We start from the raw sequence: 19,086 nt of genomic DNA on the forward strand, positions 1-19,086 counted from the left end.
ATTTTGTCACCTTCCCTACACAAGAAAGGTTTCTTAACTCTTTTTGGTCTTTTTATTTTATTAATCTGGTAAAAATGGAAAGAACTTTCCATCATACAGCTGCATTTAGATCTGAGATCATATATGAAGCAAAACATAATAGAAGTTATTAACTGAATTCTGTTGTTACTGTTAAAAAAAGGTGTGAAAGGCTGCTTAGTCTTGTTAAGCAAATTGCCTCACTGGATAAAGCACTTGTTTTAAAACAATTTATTCCTGACTTGGCTCAGCAAATGTCTAAGTCTGAAATAGATATGGGTTAATTAAACATTTCTATATTTTTTCTGGATTAGCTGTTTATTGTGTTTTTCATTCTCATGCGGTGTCTGTTTATGCTCTTGGTGAGACAGAGCATTTTTTCACTAAGGATCTTAGTAAATAAATATCCTTTTTCCACCCATGTTCTATAGTCTCATTCCAAATGCAGATCGTGTCTAGAACTAACTGGCTTAGTCACTGGATGTCACTGTTGCAGCACTAAAAGCTTAGCTATTTTACCTGGAAAAAGGAAGCAAGTATACTTGTGTGTATTTTATACATTCATTATTATTATTTAAGGGTTGCATTCCTGCTAAGGTTAAAGTCAATGTGAAATTTATTGTAGGTTGAATATTTAGAAGTGTTCAGGCCTGAAGACAACTTATGCTTTCAGTGGAGACTATTCTACCTGTGGCTTTCAAGTTTTAAAAATCTGTTTCTATTTTAATTAAAAATGTGTCCTTTCTTAGTTTTTTGTTTCTGCTGCTCTAATAACAGTTTAATTTCTGAATACATTTTCATATGTACACAGTGTACATAATTCTGGTGCTACATACATACACATATATATACACACCAGTACTAGAATTACATACATATTTATGTATATATATGCACATATAACATCAACATAAGATTTTTAAAAACTTTATAAAATAATTTTCTTGGTAGGTTCATATAAGCAATCCATTTAAATGATTAATCATTGCAAAAGTAAAACTCCTACTCTTTGCCTTAACAAGCCTGAGGGAAAGCTAAACATCAAGAGAAACCAATCTACATGCTCACAGTTTTGAAAATTTAATAACTTAAGCATGTGAGTAAATAGCTTAAAAAAGTCAGTCAGAATTCTTACACGGGTTTTCCAAAACTCCTTGAAATTTATTAACCAGCACCAAAGTTATCAACTAGAAATATACTATTGTAGTATTATTTAACAGTTTCCAACTCTTGTGTAAATGAAACAAAATGAAAATAAATGGAACCTGGTTTGAAATACACAACCACCAAACAAGCAGAATTTCCTATTCATTGGACTTTCTACTGATTTCTCAGAAAGCTGTGAGCATGCTTGTACTTCCTTCATCTTGACAAATGAGGAATAGAAATGAAAGCTCTTTTCTCTCTAGTGAATTTGGCTGGGAGACACTAGTTACAGATACTTCTATGAACAGAACTGAGGTCACCTATGCTATTTTGGGTTTTGATATGTCAGTTTCACACAGGTTGAATCCTCCTCTATGTTATGGCTGGGGAATAAATGAAGAAGGTACAGGAGATGCTCAAACCATGACACAAGGAACAACAATAGGAGTTTCACAATATGCTTTCAGAAAAGTATTTTGAGGATATGAGTAAGTGAAAAAGATGGCAACTGAGGACACCACTATCCACTGCCAGTTCTGGGAAGTCTAAGCTAGTAATGAAGCATTTACCAGCAGGTGTGCAAAACCTGTATCCACCCTTTAGCCCTTGCTGCTGCAGCGTCAGACCTGCTTCCTTCTGTTCACTCTACCTCAACACTGTGCTGTACCCTTTTGCCAAGAGTGCATTTCAGTATCCTTGCTCCTGTTGTCATTTCTGATCACCTGCTGACTCCTAATGTCTAAACCAGAAATAGGAAGGCAATCCAAGCACATAAGCAGGAAACCCATTTCCCAGCCCTATTGGGCTGCTAAAAAAAAGAAAAGAAAGCATTACCATCTACTGCAATAAAGACCTGCACTCCCTGAGGCTGGCTGCTTCCTCACCAACCTGCTGGCTTACAGCCTGCCAAGTGTTTATTTGGGGAGGAAGAGACTTCTCTAGGAGATATAGAGAGGGCAAAGGTTTGGGAAATGCTGCATAAACTTTGGCTGTCTTTAACTGCTACCCAGTATCTAAGACATTTCTAAAGTGAAAAAGCTCTGAAAGTGTTCTTAAAAGAAGTCATTAGGAAACTAAAACCAGCCAGTTGTTCCTGTGTGACAGTTATTGCTGTGCACATGCATACGAGAGAATGGAGGACAATTATTTACAGTGTTCACAACTCTTAGAAGATACAGAACAATTATCTACCCTTCGCCATGTTCCTGCTCTCCAAGAAGCTGGGAACAATATGTGTTTCTTTCCCAGAAGACAGAATGTTAATCCATCTTCATGTTGCCTAGTAGTAAGAAAAAAATCTTATTCTTCCAGTATTATTACTATTTTTTCCAGTAATAGAGAATAAGAAATGATAAGCAGGTTAGACACAGGCAGGCAGTCTAACTATCAGTATATATTTCAAGAAAGTGGGAAGTACTGGATTCAAACTTGAAAAAAAACAAAGCATGTTCAAAGTCCAGTATCATACAGTTTCAAAGCTAATCAGATAAAAGAAGATTTTGTACACTGAAATACTGAAGCTCATTATGCAATACCTACAAGTTGCATGTCACAGGTCTAGTGAGACTGCTCTAGGTAGGGCAGGCCCCTTCCAAACTCATTAAGTAAGACCTACCTTAGATGACATCAAATTATTCAATGGTAAGGTTATTTGCTCCTTTCTTTTGTAGCAAAATGACTTCAACTAATATGCTGGATTCAAAACATCCCTTATGTGCAACAGTTTTGTGATGCACACACAAAATGATGTGATGCAACAAAAACCCAAAACAAATTCTTTGCAAGATTGTCTGTCTCAAGAGATAGGAAATGGTACATAATGCCTTTCACAAGAGTTTTCCGTTTGGGCTTGATTGTTTCAAAATGAAGAGCAAACATCTGAGATGCTGACCAGCCAAAATCACTTAAGTGTGTGCTTAAAAGAAGTGTCTTTCAAAACAGAAAAACTCATAACAGGTTGCTACAGAAAATTGTTCTTACTGCTGTATTCTTCTCATCTAGCAAGTTCAGGCAAGTTGCTCTGGTAAGTAAGTGGATGAAGGAAAAAAAAGAAACTGAATCCACAATAGTTCTTTAATAGAATTCATGACAGTTCATGTGAAAAATCTACTAATAGTAATACCAGAGGACAAGTCAGGTGGGAAACTTGAGAGTGTAGTCTTGACAACAATGTAATGATCCTGTTTCACTCGTTAGAAAAAAACAGTATTTATAGGTGCTTCATGGGGACTAAGTATGTCCTCAGTACAGTGTAGCTCAGAAGAATCCTTCAGAATACTCACAAAAGCTGTATTTACAATGTATGGAAATCTATGTGGCTTCTATGGGAAAATCCAAATTTAATTTCCATAGAATCCTAGTTTGATGAGTGGCAAATTTTTAAGTGGCAAGAATATCCCTTTGCAATATTGTGATCACCTTCCCTGAATTAGCCCATTTTAATAAGAAAACACGTGGAGAAGGAGGATTTTTTTATAAATCTCATGTGCTCTTGGTAAAAGAAGATTAATAATTACTCTGTATTTAATTTGATCCTCTGCAATCTCTTTCCAACACCATACAAATCTTTTCCAGATTCTGGCAGAAGCCTGACAGCTTATTTAATTTCTTTACAGCATGTGGGATCGTAGGAGTGATATTTTTGCTTCCTTATGCTACAGGGTAACAAAACCTGCCCTCAGTGAAGACACATACTCTGCTCTAATACATTAGATAACTATTCTAATACAAGCATATAAATTTCTGTCACAGAATAATTCTCATACAAAGGAGTTGCAATTGCTTACATCTGTGTTTCAAGGAAGCTCTTAATGCAAACTACTAGCAGTAATTCAAACACTGAAACGGTTTCCTCTCAATAATTAAATGTAAATTGAACTATCTTTCACAGTCACCAGAGTACTCTGTCGGACCACATTGAATTAAAGATATTTAAATATTCTCCCCAACAGACTTTTTCTGCCAATGTTCTTTCAATTTTGTGGCTTGTTGGAGAAATAACTGATATAAACAAGACACTTATTTATGGTGGCTTTTCATCTATCTAGAAATTCATATAAAATTCAGCCAAGTTAATTTTTCCGTCAAATACTTTGTAATCCTATAAAATTACAAACAAAAACAAAACCACTTATACAAAAATATTACAATTATTGAAGTAGAATACTTAGCTTACTTGGAAGCTATGTGCAAAAGAAAGTATGCTAATATTAGGTTGATTGAAAATTTCCAATTTCAGATCTTTTTGATGGAAAACTAGGTGTTTATTATATACTTCTTTCCTCCTGCCCTGGAGTACACTGACATAAATAGATTTCAGCCAGGAACGAAAATTAGGAGAAAAGCTATGTATTCAAGAGAGACAGATTCTGAATACTAACTTCCTTTAAAAAGGCGCTGTTCATTCTGTTGTTTCTTCCAGTTTCATTTTACAAAAACCAATTGTGGAGTAAGATCTTATCCATTGTGCAGATGAATCAGAATCTAAACTAGGTTAGTAAAATAACCAGTCAGTATATGTGATCTTCAGAGTAGAAGATCTCAAGTTAATCTTTCTTAGCCACCATTTGCACCACAATCAAATTGATGCTGGTAAAATTAAACTCAATAGGGCACACTGACTGACCAAGTCCGGAAGACTGACACTGGTCTCAGCAAGTCACTTTAGTGAAAGAGGCATAATGAATAGCTGAGCGTGTCATTGAGAAAAGCAACAACAAAATAAAGTGTGAAATTTGAAGGTAACTGGCACCACTTTTTGCTGTAAAGGTTATCACCTCCAGCAGTGAGAGGTTGTTTACACTCTAATACCTCTGTCTATATTCAACCTTGATCCACTGTGGAGAAATATAGCAGCTGACTAGTGCGTATGCTTCATATCATGATTCATGTTTGCATATGTGTGTGGTTGGGTTAACATTCAAAGGACACATCAGACACAAAATGTGAATGTCTGAAAAACTTCTGTTGGCTCTCTTGTTAAATGCCCACTTCTGTATGTGCAGTTCTAGGCCTGTGGCTACTTGTATAGACTAGAAACGTAAGTACTGGTAATAGCATTGTTGCCAGACATAGAACACAATGAAGAATTCAACACACTCTCCTCTGGGACACTGTGGAGACTGCAGAATCATTCCATACTTCAAATGGTGTCAATAGGTCTCTACCATATGAAGCAGCATGAGGATTGAGCTGAAGTAGTGTGAAGTATATTTCCTACTTGGTCAGGACAAAGTAACTGTAAGTTTTAAGAGTGAATCATTTTCAGAAGATGCTTAGGTTAATTTTGCAGACTAAATTGGCATAAACATCTCAATTATACTTTTAAGAAATAACTTCTCTGCTTTTGTATCCTGCAGAAGGGAACTGGGTTGTCTCTATTTGCATGTAAGTACAGAAATCTTCAAACTCCTGTTCTGTGATTATGTATCAGCTCCACAAAGGATGACTATGATCATTTAATCAGAAGTGTGACAAACAAAACATCTCTCTTATTTGTTTCCTTACTGCTGAACTGGCAAAAGTACTTAGAAGTGTGGATGCTTTGTAAATAAGAGAGTCTAGAATAGGTTACAGACCTAGAATAGGGTTAGGTTCATGTGTCAAACCACAAGAAGAGGATTGTGTTTTTTTTCTGGACTTGCTCCAGAGATGTAAAATGATGTGTATACAGGCAAAAGCATTGTTGAAATTCAAGATTTTTCTTCATTTCTGTTAGTGTGGTGCAGGGAATGGAGGATGATGTCAGGTTTAACAAGAAAGCAAATCTGAGTCTTCCTAAGAATAATCAGTAGTTCATGAGAAGATTCTACTATATGATTTTCTCCCTAAGTACAAGGGCCATTAGTTCAATCAGTGCTATTGCTCAGGATATAATTTTCTTCTTTGTTTTTACAGATCATGTCAAAATTTTGGACATAATGAAGAACATGGACATTATTTTGTCTGGTTTGTTCCATTTAAAGCAAAGAGCTCACTGTTTTTTTGAACTGTGCTTTTGGAAACAAACTGTAAGCAGGTAGAAAGGCCAGCTGGAAAGCAGAAGGAAAAAACAAAAAAAACAACTCAGAAAAAGTTACAATTGCTCGAAATAAGATACTAATTTATTTGAAGATGAATCCCTAGGGAGGTTTTGTAAGCATTTTTGGAAATAAAAATATTCATTCTAAATTAGGTCGGCCCCTGTCCCACCCTCAGTAAACGGCTTTGCTTTTTTTTTTCCTGAAACTTAATTGCTTATTGTTAAACATAGCTGATTCACATCATCAAAAGGAGGTCCTTTGATTTTTACAGAGAATATTCACTCTTCTTATCAAAACCTCATTCTCAACTTTCAATCATTTGCTCACATTAAACAGCAGAAAAAATATTTAATGGAACATCTGTGTGAATAATGGGCTACCACTTCTTCCTGCGTATGAATATGCACTGGACAGTCAATGAAGTGATCTACTGAATAAATACATTGCCTGGGCATAAGACATATCAAGGGGGCATGTGCTTAAAACACTAAACATTGGAACAGTTTCTTGGTGATGTATTACTGCTCTTTGGTAAAAAGAACGAAACCTTAAAATATTTGAATTTGATTACTTGATAATGATTTTGCAGAATCATTTGTGACTTAAGTGGTAGCTTTTATTGCCATTAAAATGGGAAAATGATATTCCTTCCTCCATTGTTGTATACCAGTCTAGTCTTTGTGCCTCTGAAATCAAAGAGAGTAACTGCACCTCTGCAACAATGGCTGTACAGAGTGCATTGAGCCTACAGTTTTCTTCCTAGCTTGCAAATGGACCTGTATGCTAATGCTTGCAAAATGTCTACAAAGAACCATTTTATCTTTTATTTCAAAATGGAATTGAAAACGTACAGTCTGCTCAATGTAGCTTTATTATTATGTAAAAGAACTTGCTCTACTAGAGTACACACATCCAAGGTTACACAGTGGAGTAATTTACTGGATGAAAATAGGATTTGTGATTTGTTTACTGACTATCTATCTATCACATATATGAAAAAGAACTACACTAGTACTCTGATATTACAGTTGCTTCTTGTGAGAACATTGCTCTTCATCCAGAATAAGCCAAGTTTAAATAAAGTGAAGCTCTAAATATTTACCACATCACAGGAATGGAGATACTCCAGCATCCCCTGGCAAACCTCTGCAGATTTTTGGCTCTGACAGATTTTTAAGTCCACTGCTATGAAAAACAGCTCAGTCCTTGGAAGGTGGGAAGGTGTCTCCAGGGCTCCACTCTGCCAGTGCATGGTCAGTATTTCATGCAGATCATTAACATCACAGTTTTGTAGCATTTGCTCAATACTATACATTTTTTTATCTGCACATCCTATGCCTTTTTGGAATTAAACATATTAATCCAATTACAAAGGCTGTTCAGTAAATGAGACGCACGAGGATAATTCCTCAAAGTCATGCATACCTCAGTGTTGTTTCCCTCTACATTTATTCTCTAAAGTTATATATATTCATAAGGTTGCACAACACGCCTATACATATTCATGTCCTATCCCCGCTTCATATTATAATGAGCCAGAAGGTCCTCTGCACCTGTGCAGTGCCCCCTCTGGTCATGGGCAGGGGTCTGAAGATGAAGTAACTGAGTCTTCCTCCTGTGGGTAGGGGTCTTCAAGATGAAGTAAATGAGTCTTCCTCTTCTTGCACTTTTCACCTTTTTTAGTCTTTATGTATGGCCTTAGGGTTTGGTCAGTATCCCAGCCATAAACCATCTGCTTCTCCCCCTTATCAGTAGATTCAGGTGTCTGCTTTTCCTTATCAACAGCTGCTTCTCAATAGGACCAAGTGTCTGCTTTTCCTTATCAATAGGACCAGGTGCCTTTGTTCTGCTTAGCAGGCATTTACAACAGACAATACTTTTGTTTAAGCAAGCAAATTCCTCTAGCCCCCTTGTACAACCCCCCTGTACAACCCCCCTGTACATTGGTCAACTCTCTGCATCAATCCCCCCTTTTTCTATAAAGTTAGTAAATTCTTTTACTGTATGATTCATGACAGAGCTATCCATGTTCCTTAGTCCTAAAGCCGAGATTAAAAGGCCTTGTTTCATTATGTCCCTGAACCATCCAGTAACTCCTAGGTTATTTAACCATTCATCCAATCTGCCTCCAATAATACTAAGCTCTTGCATATTTTCCTGCAATTTTTGCAGTTTAGCATGAATTGATTCAGAATGGTCAGATAAGTTCATGCAGCACATACTTTTGAAATCCCCACGACCATCCTATAACAATCTCTGTTACCTCCCGGGCTTATGTGCTTCTAGTTGGAAAGGCTTCTGGTCAACCTGAAAAGGTGTCTGTAGTATTAACAAATGTCTATACCTCTTTTTCTATCATTTTGCAAATTCTTTTTGCAACAAATTTTCCGTTTACAATTCCAGAAAATTTTGTTATACCACAAGTAATCAATATTAAAACAATTAATAATAATATTCCTGCAACCAGTTGCCTTAAGCAGGAGAGATCCGGTAACCATGAAGTTAACTTTTTCCGTATTTCCTCTATGGTTGCTGAGATATTTATGATTGCCTCACAAAACATCTCACAAAATGCAATAGGGTTAAACATTCGCTTGAACAATACCATCCTTTCCCTTCAGGAATCAAGCTATCACTGAACCACGATACCATCTATACAATTTGAATAGTGACTTACACCTGTGGTATTTAAATAAACATAGTCTCCTATTCTGGTTCCTGGTGTAATACATATTTATCTGTTTCAGGAAGGCCCTGATCTTCTTCTGATTCAGGCAACTGTGCACACACCCAACAGTCACTACAATTAACAACTTTAGTAACATTCTGCATTAATTTCAGGTATAAGTATTAGACCCAAGATGGTATGTCAGTTATCACATAAATCCAAATTATGACTGATATAATTTCATATGCGAGGGTCCTGAAGGTTCAATCCGCCATGTCTTCTCTGGTTCTGGTGCTTTCTTTATTCTTGCAAGCAGGTTGTTCCTTCATCTTCACTGCTGTAAAGGTGGCCAATATTGTCTGATACAGTCCACTCCACTTCTCCTGTAGAGGATCTCCTGAAAAATTCTTAACATAAACCCAGTCTCTGGATCTAAAAGGGTGAGTCGGGTAATCCATGCCTCTCACTCTTGTCCTTAGTATTCTCTTATTTCTTCTAATTGTTTTCCCAGATTGACCAGAAATTTAAGGAGATAAACTTCTCCCACTTCCAGAAGACTTTCTCCTTTAAACTGGGACTGATATGGTCTTCCATATAAAATTTTTACATAGGATAGCCTCTTCTTTCGACTGAGGTTTAGTAGTTGCCCTTGTAACTATTTTGCACTAAAGGGCGAGCCTTGGTCGGAAGAAAGTGCCTCTGGTACTCCAAAACCTACAAGGGGATGCTTCTTGCCACCCTAAAAAAGTATTTCGTTAACACCAAAAATTGGTAAAAAATTATTTGTCTAATTGAACTATGATATATAGATTCCTTCCTTCAATTTGTTCATCTAAGTATTTATACAAAGACTTGCTATCTCGATGAGTTTTATTATGTTCCTCCTGAACTAGCGTCCAGAATTGGTTATAGGGGATTATAATTCTCCCATCAGGTATCTGAACCCAATCTTCTTTGTTTTCCTCTCCTCCTCTGAGATCTTCAATAAATTTTCTATCCTCCTTTGATTTTCTAGGTTTAGATTTCTCAATTGTTAGTTTGCCGTCAGGGATTAAGGGAATGAGTTTAGATTGTTAAAATCAGCCAAATTTCACCTTGTTGATATCCTTGACAATACATAATAGCTACTTCCTCAGGTAGCTGAACAGCTTTCAGTAGTCGTTTCTCCTGTGTGTTCAAAGGTCCTCGTTCTTTCCAGATGGCACCATGTGCATGGACCACACCAAATGCATATTTAGAATCAGTCTAATAGTTGCTGGATTGAAAAAAAAAACTAGTGGGCTTCTTTCTGTTCCAGGAATGCTGATACAACACAGGACACTAGTACAGTAATTTTTGTCCCAAGGTAAATAAGCGGGCCTCTTCAATATTGATGATAACTGCTGCCACAGCTCTTGGGCATCCGGGCCATCCTTTGCTTTCTTCATTCAGCTGTTTTGAAAAATACACCACTGTTCTCTTACAGGGTCCTAGTTTCTGAGTAAGGACCACCAAAGCTATTCCCTGTTCTTCATAGGAATATAGCCAAAAGGATTTAGTCACATCCAGAAGTCAGAGCTGCATCTCTCATTAGCTCTGCTTTTAAATTCCTAAAGCCCTCCTCTGCTGAATCAGTCCATTCCAAAGAGAGAGGGGTTTCTTTTAACAGTTCATATAGGGGTCTTACCAGAACACCATAATCATGCATCCAAAGTCTGCATCATCCAGTGATTCCCAGGAACGTCTGGAGCACCTTGATGGTTGACAGTCGTGGAGCTTGACAAATGGCTTCTTTTCTAGCAGTTCCAAGTTTTCTCTGTTATAGGATTTCTTCTATTTCAGGAAGAATTTAGTATGCATAAAAATTTTATGCATTCTTATTTGTTTTTCAATTTGTGCTTCTTTTTGACCTTTTTTTTTTGTTTGTTTGTTTTGTTTTTCTTTTCCTTGGTGGCCAGGAGCTCCCCCATCTGTAACAAATTCTTTTCCCTCTGAATTAACGCCGAATAAATTGCTCCTGTATCCACTAAAATTCCACTTTATTTCCTCTGGTCTCTAGTTTTAATTTAACCAGTGGATCTACTAGGGCAGATTCCCCAGGTCCCTTGCCAGTCTAGTTTCAATTCAGCCACCGGAGTCACTCCATGGCACTCTCCCCCCAGGGCAGTGGCAGTCTCACTTCCAACGTCCAAAACTCTCCACAGCACACACACACCGATCCGGTCCCGTAGGAGAAGAACCCACTTCCCCCACCTTTGTCCGACATTCCTCCTTCACCAGTTTCAAAACATTCAACAACCCCTCAGTCCCGTCTATCAACATGTCTGTTCCCACTTGTTTGCCTGCCCCAGCACCCATCCCGTGCTCAAACACAGGAGCTGTGCAAGCTCCCCTCCTTTCCCGTTGGTTTTCCCTTTTTTTCTTTTTTTCTTCTCACAGCTGCTCACCCTGCTCTGCAGGGGTTACAGATGTCTGCCTCTGCAACAGCACTTCTGGGTTAATGTGAATGTGTTGCTTGCTGCCAGTGACAGAATCTCCTCCTCCTTATCAGTATCTTATAGGACAGATATAAAGGATGCTCCTCTCAGAGGTAACTGTGATATATAATTTTTCCAATATCACAGGCTGAACAACATCTCTCCTGCTTAGCTTTCTGGTTTTCTCTGTCCTTTTTCAAAGCCAAAATTAGGGATCTGGCAGAGCTATATTAATTTCACATTCTGTCTGCCACTCCGGGTGGTTTTTTAAAGTGAAAAACCTATCTGTATATAGTACTTCATCCCATTTCCTGGCCACCTCAAAATCAACATTAATTGCAACAATTTATTATAATTCAAAGTTCCATTTTTAGGCCATTTCTCCTGATCACAGAATTGTAGAATTAACCAGGTTGGAAAGGACCTTTAAGATCAAGTCCAACCATTACCCCATTACTGCCAAAACCACCACTAAGCCATGTCATTAAAGGCCTCATCTCAATGTTTTTTGAACACTTCCAGAGACACTGATTCCACCACTTCCCTGGGCCACCTGTTCCAATGCTTGATTACCTTTTGGTGAAGAAATTTTTCCTAATACCCAGACTAAGCCTCCCCATGCCCAGCTTGAGACATGTCATTATGAGATTAAAATGTGGTGGTTTTGTTTGGGGTTTTTTTTGGTTGTTTTTTTTTTTTTTTAATATCTCTCCTACAATTCAACCATTTTCATTGCTTTATATAATTAAATTCACTAAGAGTTACCAGACAATGGGAGCTGTAGCCCCATTTTCTGGTCTGACAAATTTAAAATAAATAAATTATACATGTACACACTGCCATAAAGGATCCTCTGCCTTAGGCATCAAACATCCTTAAAGAACTGCTATCAAACCCTAACACATGACAGACAGAAGGAGGAATCCAAGTCAGGGAAAATTCCATATCAAATTGGAATAATGCTTAGCAGTCTCCAGAACAATCCAAGTCTGGAAAGGCAAATCAAACACATATAGATGATGACCATGGGAAAGAGTCATTTCATTGACACACTGTTCTCTTTCCATATCATTCCTGAATGTCTTATGGGTTTTTTACGGATATAATAAATAGGGGGCTAATACCTGTCCTCTGGTAATCAACTTCAGAAACTTCACACCAAAATCCCAATTAATACTTTCCCCAATGTCATAAACAATCACAAGCTTGGCAATTAATTTTTCAAAAGTAAGCTTTATACACTCACAACATTTTTACAGATAGGAACATCACAGTCTTCATAAAAAAAATATACCTGCACACAAGACTTGATATTCCATACGTATGCAAATACTCAACTTTATCCAGAAGTTTCCTATCAAATTTTACAAATTAAAAATAACAGGGGTGTACATGCAAAATTACAGGAGTGGAGAATTTTAACTTTTAAGTTGGCAACAGTCTAACTAAAAACAGACATTGGTTACAATATTTTATCAACGTTTTCTTGTTTACCGAGCCCCCAGAAGACCCTCCCAGTTCTTTCCAATGTGCCAAAATGTAACCCAATGGGCTTTTCTTCAGAATTCCCTTATTTTGACCGGCTCCCATTTCAAACAATCTTTTACAAATCTATAGCTTCTCTTTCCTAGTGCTCTGCAAATGCACTTAAAATATGAGAGTACCTACACACAAGTTTTATGATATTCTCAGGGGTTCAGTAAAATAATATCTCTGGGTTCTGCAGATCAGTTCCCCTGTTGTTAGATCATAGTTTCAGTTCCAGCAAAATTTACACTGTCCTAGTATCCACGGCAGGTTCCACTGTTCAAAAGTTACTATGCACACATATGTGAGGCTACAAGCCTCTGGTTATACAGCCACTGGGGCGCAGAGAGGGAACTCTTCTTAACCCCCCATTAGCCACAGTTTACTTTTGTCTATTCCTCCCCCACCGCTTAAACACTAATCTTTAACACTAACGACAGACATATACACACACAAAGCACTTAGGCGCAACTTCCTCCGTCTCCGGCCGCTCTCCTCGCGGAGAACACGGAACCGCGGATCAGGACTCCACACTCGCTTCGTAGCTGTGCTACGTCTCAGTCACACAGAAACACAAACACACATGGGATCCCACACACTCACACTATGGTTCCGCCTTACCCTTCTCCTGCTTCCTATGGTAGCAGTCTGTCCTGATTCCCAGAATTTGAGATGCAGCGGAGACCTGGTGGGTTCGCCTACCCCTTCACCTGCTTCCACTACGGTCATTAGCAGATCCTTCCTGGCTCCCAAAACTTGGGATGCAGCGAAAACCCGAACTCACCCGATCCACCCTCAGGATCGCTAGCGGCCGCTCTACCGGTCGGCGAGTCCCCTGCTTGCAAGCCCTACCTGCCAAGGGGAACTATGCTGTGCGTCAGACGTCTCTGCGCGCCTTACCAGCATCCCCGGGCCACGCGTACGCCTTACAGGCCCCCTGAGTTTCAAGCATACCGTTTCTCCGCAGCCGGCACAGGTTGTTGTCTGTCCTCGCAGTGAGCGGACGAGGAGCGGAGCTCCTCCAGGCAAGCGGCCTGGGGCGCCTAGGATGTCCGCCCCTCAGCCGATCCTGCAGCCGAACAGAGACCTCCTGCCTGGCTCGCCAAATTGATGCGCGGATTGACTCCACAACTCGTTAAAGTTGTAAAGTAGGTATGCTTTTTATTCAGCGCTGAGACGCACGGGGATAATTCCTCAAAGTCATGCGTACCTCAGTGTTGTTTCCCTCTACATTTATTCTCTAAAGTTATATATATTCATAAGGTTGCACAACACGCCTATACATATTCATGTCCTATCCCCGCTTCGTATTATAATGAGCCAGAAGGTCCTCTGCACCTGCGCAGTGCCCCCTCTGGTCATGGGCAGGGGTCTCAAGATGAAGTAACTGAGTCTTCCTCCTGTGGGTAGGGGTCTTCAAGATGAAGTAAATGAGTCTTCCTCTTCTTGCACTTTTCACCTTTCAGTCTTCACATATGGCCTTAGGGTTTGGTCGGTATCCCAGCCATAAACCATCTGCTTCTCCCCCTTATCAGTAGATTCAGGTGTCTGCTTTTCCTTATCAATAGCTGCTTATCAATAGGATCAAGTGCCTGCATTTCCTTATCAATAGCTGCTTATCAATAGGACCAAGTGTCTGCTTTTCCTTATCAATAGGACCAGGTGCCTTTGTTCTGCTTAGCAGGCATTTACAACAGACAATACTTTTCTTTAAGCAAGCAAATTCCTCTAACCCCCTTGTACAACCCCCCTGTACATTGGTCAACTCTCTGCATAAATGGACCGAGAGGTAGCCCTGGACTTATTACAGTGCTTCTTATAAAAGCGGGGAACTGAGCCCTGAACTTTTTACAGTGCTTTTTATAAAAGCGGGGAATTGAGCCTGAGACTCTAAAGCAGCTAGCAGGTCTAGTGGCTAGGGAAGGCTAAGAGATTTTTTTTGCAGATCCTAATACAATATTTGAGGAGAGTGAGTGGTGAAAGTTTGGTGATGAACTATTTGACTCAGTGCTTAATGATGATAAAACGGCAAAGAAACTCGGTAAACCACGGAGGGAAGTAATGAACTGTATAAAGAAAAAAAAAAATAAAAAATACAAGGCAGAAAAGAAAACTGCTGCGGTAGCAACGAAGAAACTAGGAACAGACGTCCCCGGTCGGTTGAAACCGGGGGAAGATTACAACTCATTTCCCCCAACTCATGGGAGCACAGGGTTTCCCACCCCCCACCCCCCCCTTCCTTTTCTCCCCCTCCATCAGAAGGTGCCGCGGAGGAGGTGTAACCCCCTGCTCCCCCACCACCCCAGTTCCGAAAGTAGGGACTTTAAAAAGGACAGAGAAAGTATATTAGACGGGATACGCATGTTAAATGTCGAGAAATCCGAAAGAAAGAGGGCGGTGCCTCGGCGCCGCATCAATTGCGGCGCCACTTTGAAGCACACAGTAGAAAATAGGGATCATGCGCTAGCGGGAGATTTAAAGGAACCGCGAGCCTCTCCAACCCACTATGCCCTAGAGTGAAAAAATTTTTAACTCAGTCACAGAGGAGCCAGGTCTGCAGATGGCCACATACCGAACGAGATACATCTGATAAGAAAGACACAGCTGCGAGCAACGGAGACCCCGAGTTCGGCGCAGGATCAGCCCCCGAATCCCCTGAATCCAATGCGATCATTAGTGGGGAATTTTCTGCAATGGGCATCTTTGCATATCCTGTGTTTACTACACAGCAGGGGGCTAAAGAGTGGGAAGCTCTTGATCTCAAAATAGTTAAGGAGGCCTGACAAACAGTGACCACGTATGCGTTAAAATCCTCTTATACTCAAGCTGTATATGTTATGATTTTTTCTTGCAATTGACAGGGGGAGCCCATACAGTTTCTCTGTGATACTCATGTACTAGAAGTTGGTAAATATAAGTATGTCCAGGTTTCTATCAGCCCTTGGAGACCTCTGTAGATCCTGCTGGCCACTTCTTCCAGCACAGGCTGGCCACCTGTGTCGGAATGAGTGTGCATTTTGGTCAGTATAAAAGCCCAAGCCTCATACGATGTGGGGGAGGCAGAGCCTCTGCGGGGACGCCTGCTAAGGTTGAGCCTGCCACCTTGCACTGCAATGATGCTTCTCGGAGCTGGTTTGCTGTTAGTCTCCACAGGGTCCTTGTGCCTTGTTCTGTACGTGGGACTGTAGTGGAAGTAATGATGGCTTTTGCAGGGACTAAAAAAAAAAAACAAAAAAACCAAAAAAAAAACCAACAAAAAAAAAAACAAGGGGGGGAGAGAGAGTAATGATGTTACATTTAACTTTAACCTGTGTAACCTGTCTACTTCTCAAGAACTGATAACCTGGGGGAGGGGGTATATTTGTGTCCTCCTGCCTACAGGTCCATGGTGACTGCCTGCAAAGTTTGTCAAGTCTTGCCATGAGCTGGACAGACGAATGGATAAACCTGATGCCTCAGCTACAGCAGCTGACCGTGATTACCCCAAGCAGAATGAGATAGAGGAAGAGAAAGAACAAATAACTGCAAAACATTACTTGGGGACAACTGAAAAGTAACATCCTGAATATGTGTGCTTGTAAAGTAGCTATTATTAGAGGTTGTGATTTTGTGTATAAAACCACCTGTATTTACTAGCTAGTTGCTAATAAGAAACTGCACCTTGTATTGTATAGATTTGTCACTTGTAAAAGAGATGTTAGAGTATGGAAATTTGCAGTGGCTGCTAGAAAATGCTTAGGCAAAAGCTAGAAAGATTTTAATACAATGGTAGTGTTATAAAGCAGGTTGTCATAAATTGAGACCACAACGGATCATAATCCAATTAAAATTTTATTAATTATAGCAAGTAGAATATGAGCAAAAACAGCGCTGGACGACAGGGGAGTCTGTGCTCCGCCAACTGCTGTGCTGAGCAGTTCAAACAGCCCCTTCTTATACATCTCACTTCCGCGTTCATGAAGTAGTGGAGGTACTCTGCACATGCTTCCGCTGTTGTTAGGGGGTCAACCTCTGCCTCCTGGTGATCCTTGAGACTGAAGTAAGAAGTTTTCCTCCTTTGTTCCATAGTTGACCTTTTACTCATATGTCCTTATATGGAGTTGTTTGTCTTGTCTCCGCCAGTTCCTGGAACATCTTACAGTTATCTTTAGTCAACATCTGCTAAGCGGTACTTGGTTTAGTTTGTGTAAGCGATTATGGTTATCTATGGTTATCTTGCACAAGTCGTGTCTGGTGATTGTTTAAGTAAGCGATTTCACATCTTTTGTTGCCTAACCTTTACATTGGGCTTAACATAAATCTTAATAAACAATACCCTTATCCTTAGTTTCTTACACAGGTGATGGAACAAATTAAGAGGGGGGGAGAATTCCACTGGTAAGAAATTTCTTTGGCTAGTCCTTCACTGCCATCAGCATCTTCAACATGCTGCTGCACCCTGTAATAGTTACTCTGCTAATGTAAATGTGTGTGTGCCTTGCTGTAGTAGCGACTTGTTACTGGATGAAGCAGGTGAAACTGTGCATTGACAACAAGGTGCAAGGACTGAGGCTGACCAAATGCCTGCTACCACAATCAAGGGCAAGACTGGGTTGGCTTCTGTGTTTGCCACCAAGAAGAACCTTTAGCTCTGCTGTTGGCTGCAACCCAGCAGGTGTGGAGCAGTGGGGACACATGCCATGCCAGACCTTGATGTGAAGGATCAGAGAGCTATACAGCCTGTTATCAGAGAGCCATACAGCAGAAAAAAGGGGCAGGCCCAGGCAGCCTCTAGCTGGCATATGCTGGAAATATAACTTAGCCCAGATCCCCTGCTCAAGTAGGGCCACCCAAACCGTATACAAAACATAAAGGGGGAAGATGTGGAGACAGTGTTCTCATAGGAGAATGCATAAGTGGTACATAAACTTTGAATAGTCCTGAAAGATACAGCAAGGCCATGGGAGGCCCGAAGAAGCTTAAGCAAGCAAGATAAGAGGCTGGAATTCACCAAGTTAATGAGAACTGTGGACTGTTGTCAAGCTTTCAAGTTTGAGTTCTCACACCTGTGTTTAACCAATTATATGCTAGTCACTAAGGGTCTTCAAGGCACGTATCCAGTCATAATATGCCAAATCACCGTAAGTGCTTCAGCCAGGGCCTTGGCTCAACTAAGCAGACTGGGTTGCTGAGTTGCTAAGCAGACAATTCTACATCGAAGGCAATTCCTGATTTGTTTTAATGTTGACTCTGTAAGACATGCAACACTGCAGAACCTTTTGTTGTTGGAACAGGGACATGGATGTGAAGAGTTTGATGGAATGTGTTGTATGAGTCTCTCTGATTATGCTAATTCGATGCACGCACAGCTGAGAACCCTGGCTCAGCTTACCCAGCAATAGTAAATGAGCAGTATTCTAAGAATAATTAGATGGTTGTTTTCATGGGGCATTACAGGTTGAGTCAAACACTGTTTAAAAGTATTGCACTTATGTATCATTGATTAGGTTAATCATCGTAGCTATTAGACTTGTTTATAGTTGTGTGATAAAACAGGTGAACAGAATAACCCATAATGCCTTGCTTGCACAAAGGAAAAGGGGGGAATTGTTGCAGAATGACTCTAAGAGCAGGACCATAAAGTTCTGGAGGACTGTGCAAGCAAGTCAGGGGGTGGCCCCCACAGGTAGCCGGAGACCGGACCTGGGAGGAGAATGTGGAGGAAGCTGTGTGGGGCTAACCAATACTGTTGTGCCAAGAAGGAGTGGCTGAATACCACTCCTATATATGTGTGAACTGCGTCACAAATAAAGTAGAAGTTGCTTATCACCCATATTGGGTTGGCCTGTCTGCTTCTCCTCGCCACTTACAGATTTCACTCTATTATCTACAATAAGAAGGTCAATGGATGCTTATATTTATAATACTATCAACTTATTTTTGAAAAGTATAAAGAGGTGATCAAGGAATAAGTTTCTCTGATTGCTAAGTCCTCCCCGTCTCCCTGCCCAATCACTGCAATTTTTTACTGTTTTATCTTTTCTTTGTTTATGTGTTCAGGTTTTTTAAAGTGACTTATAGTCATACAAATTCCTTGGTTGGGAGTAAGTCAGGTCTTAATAAGTTACACTGAGTAAACTCCAGAAAAGACAGGCCTTTCCAGACAATCATAGAAAAAAATACAAAACAAAGTAATTTAATTGAAAAAGAGAAACAGTTATGCAGAAGCATATCTTGAGAAGCACCAGATTAACTGTATCATTAAAATCCA

This window comes from Pezoporus wallicus, unplaced genomic scaffold (assembly GCF_028554395.1).
Source record: "Pezoporus wallicus isolate ANWC-B61680 ecotype Strahan unplaced genomic scaffold, APGP_CSIRO_Pwel_v1 contig_6472, whole genome shotgun sequence".
Taxonomy (NCBI): domain Eukaryota; kingdom Metazoa; phylum Chordata; class Aves; order Psittaciformes; family Psittacidae; genus Pezoporus; species Pezoporus wallicus.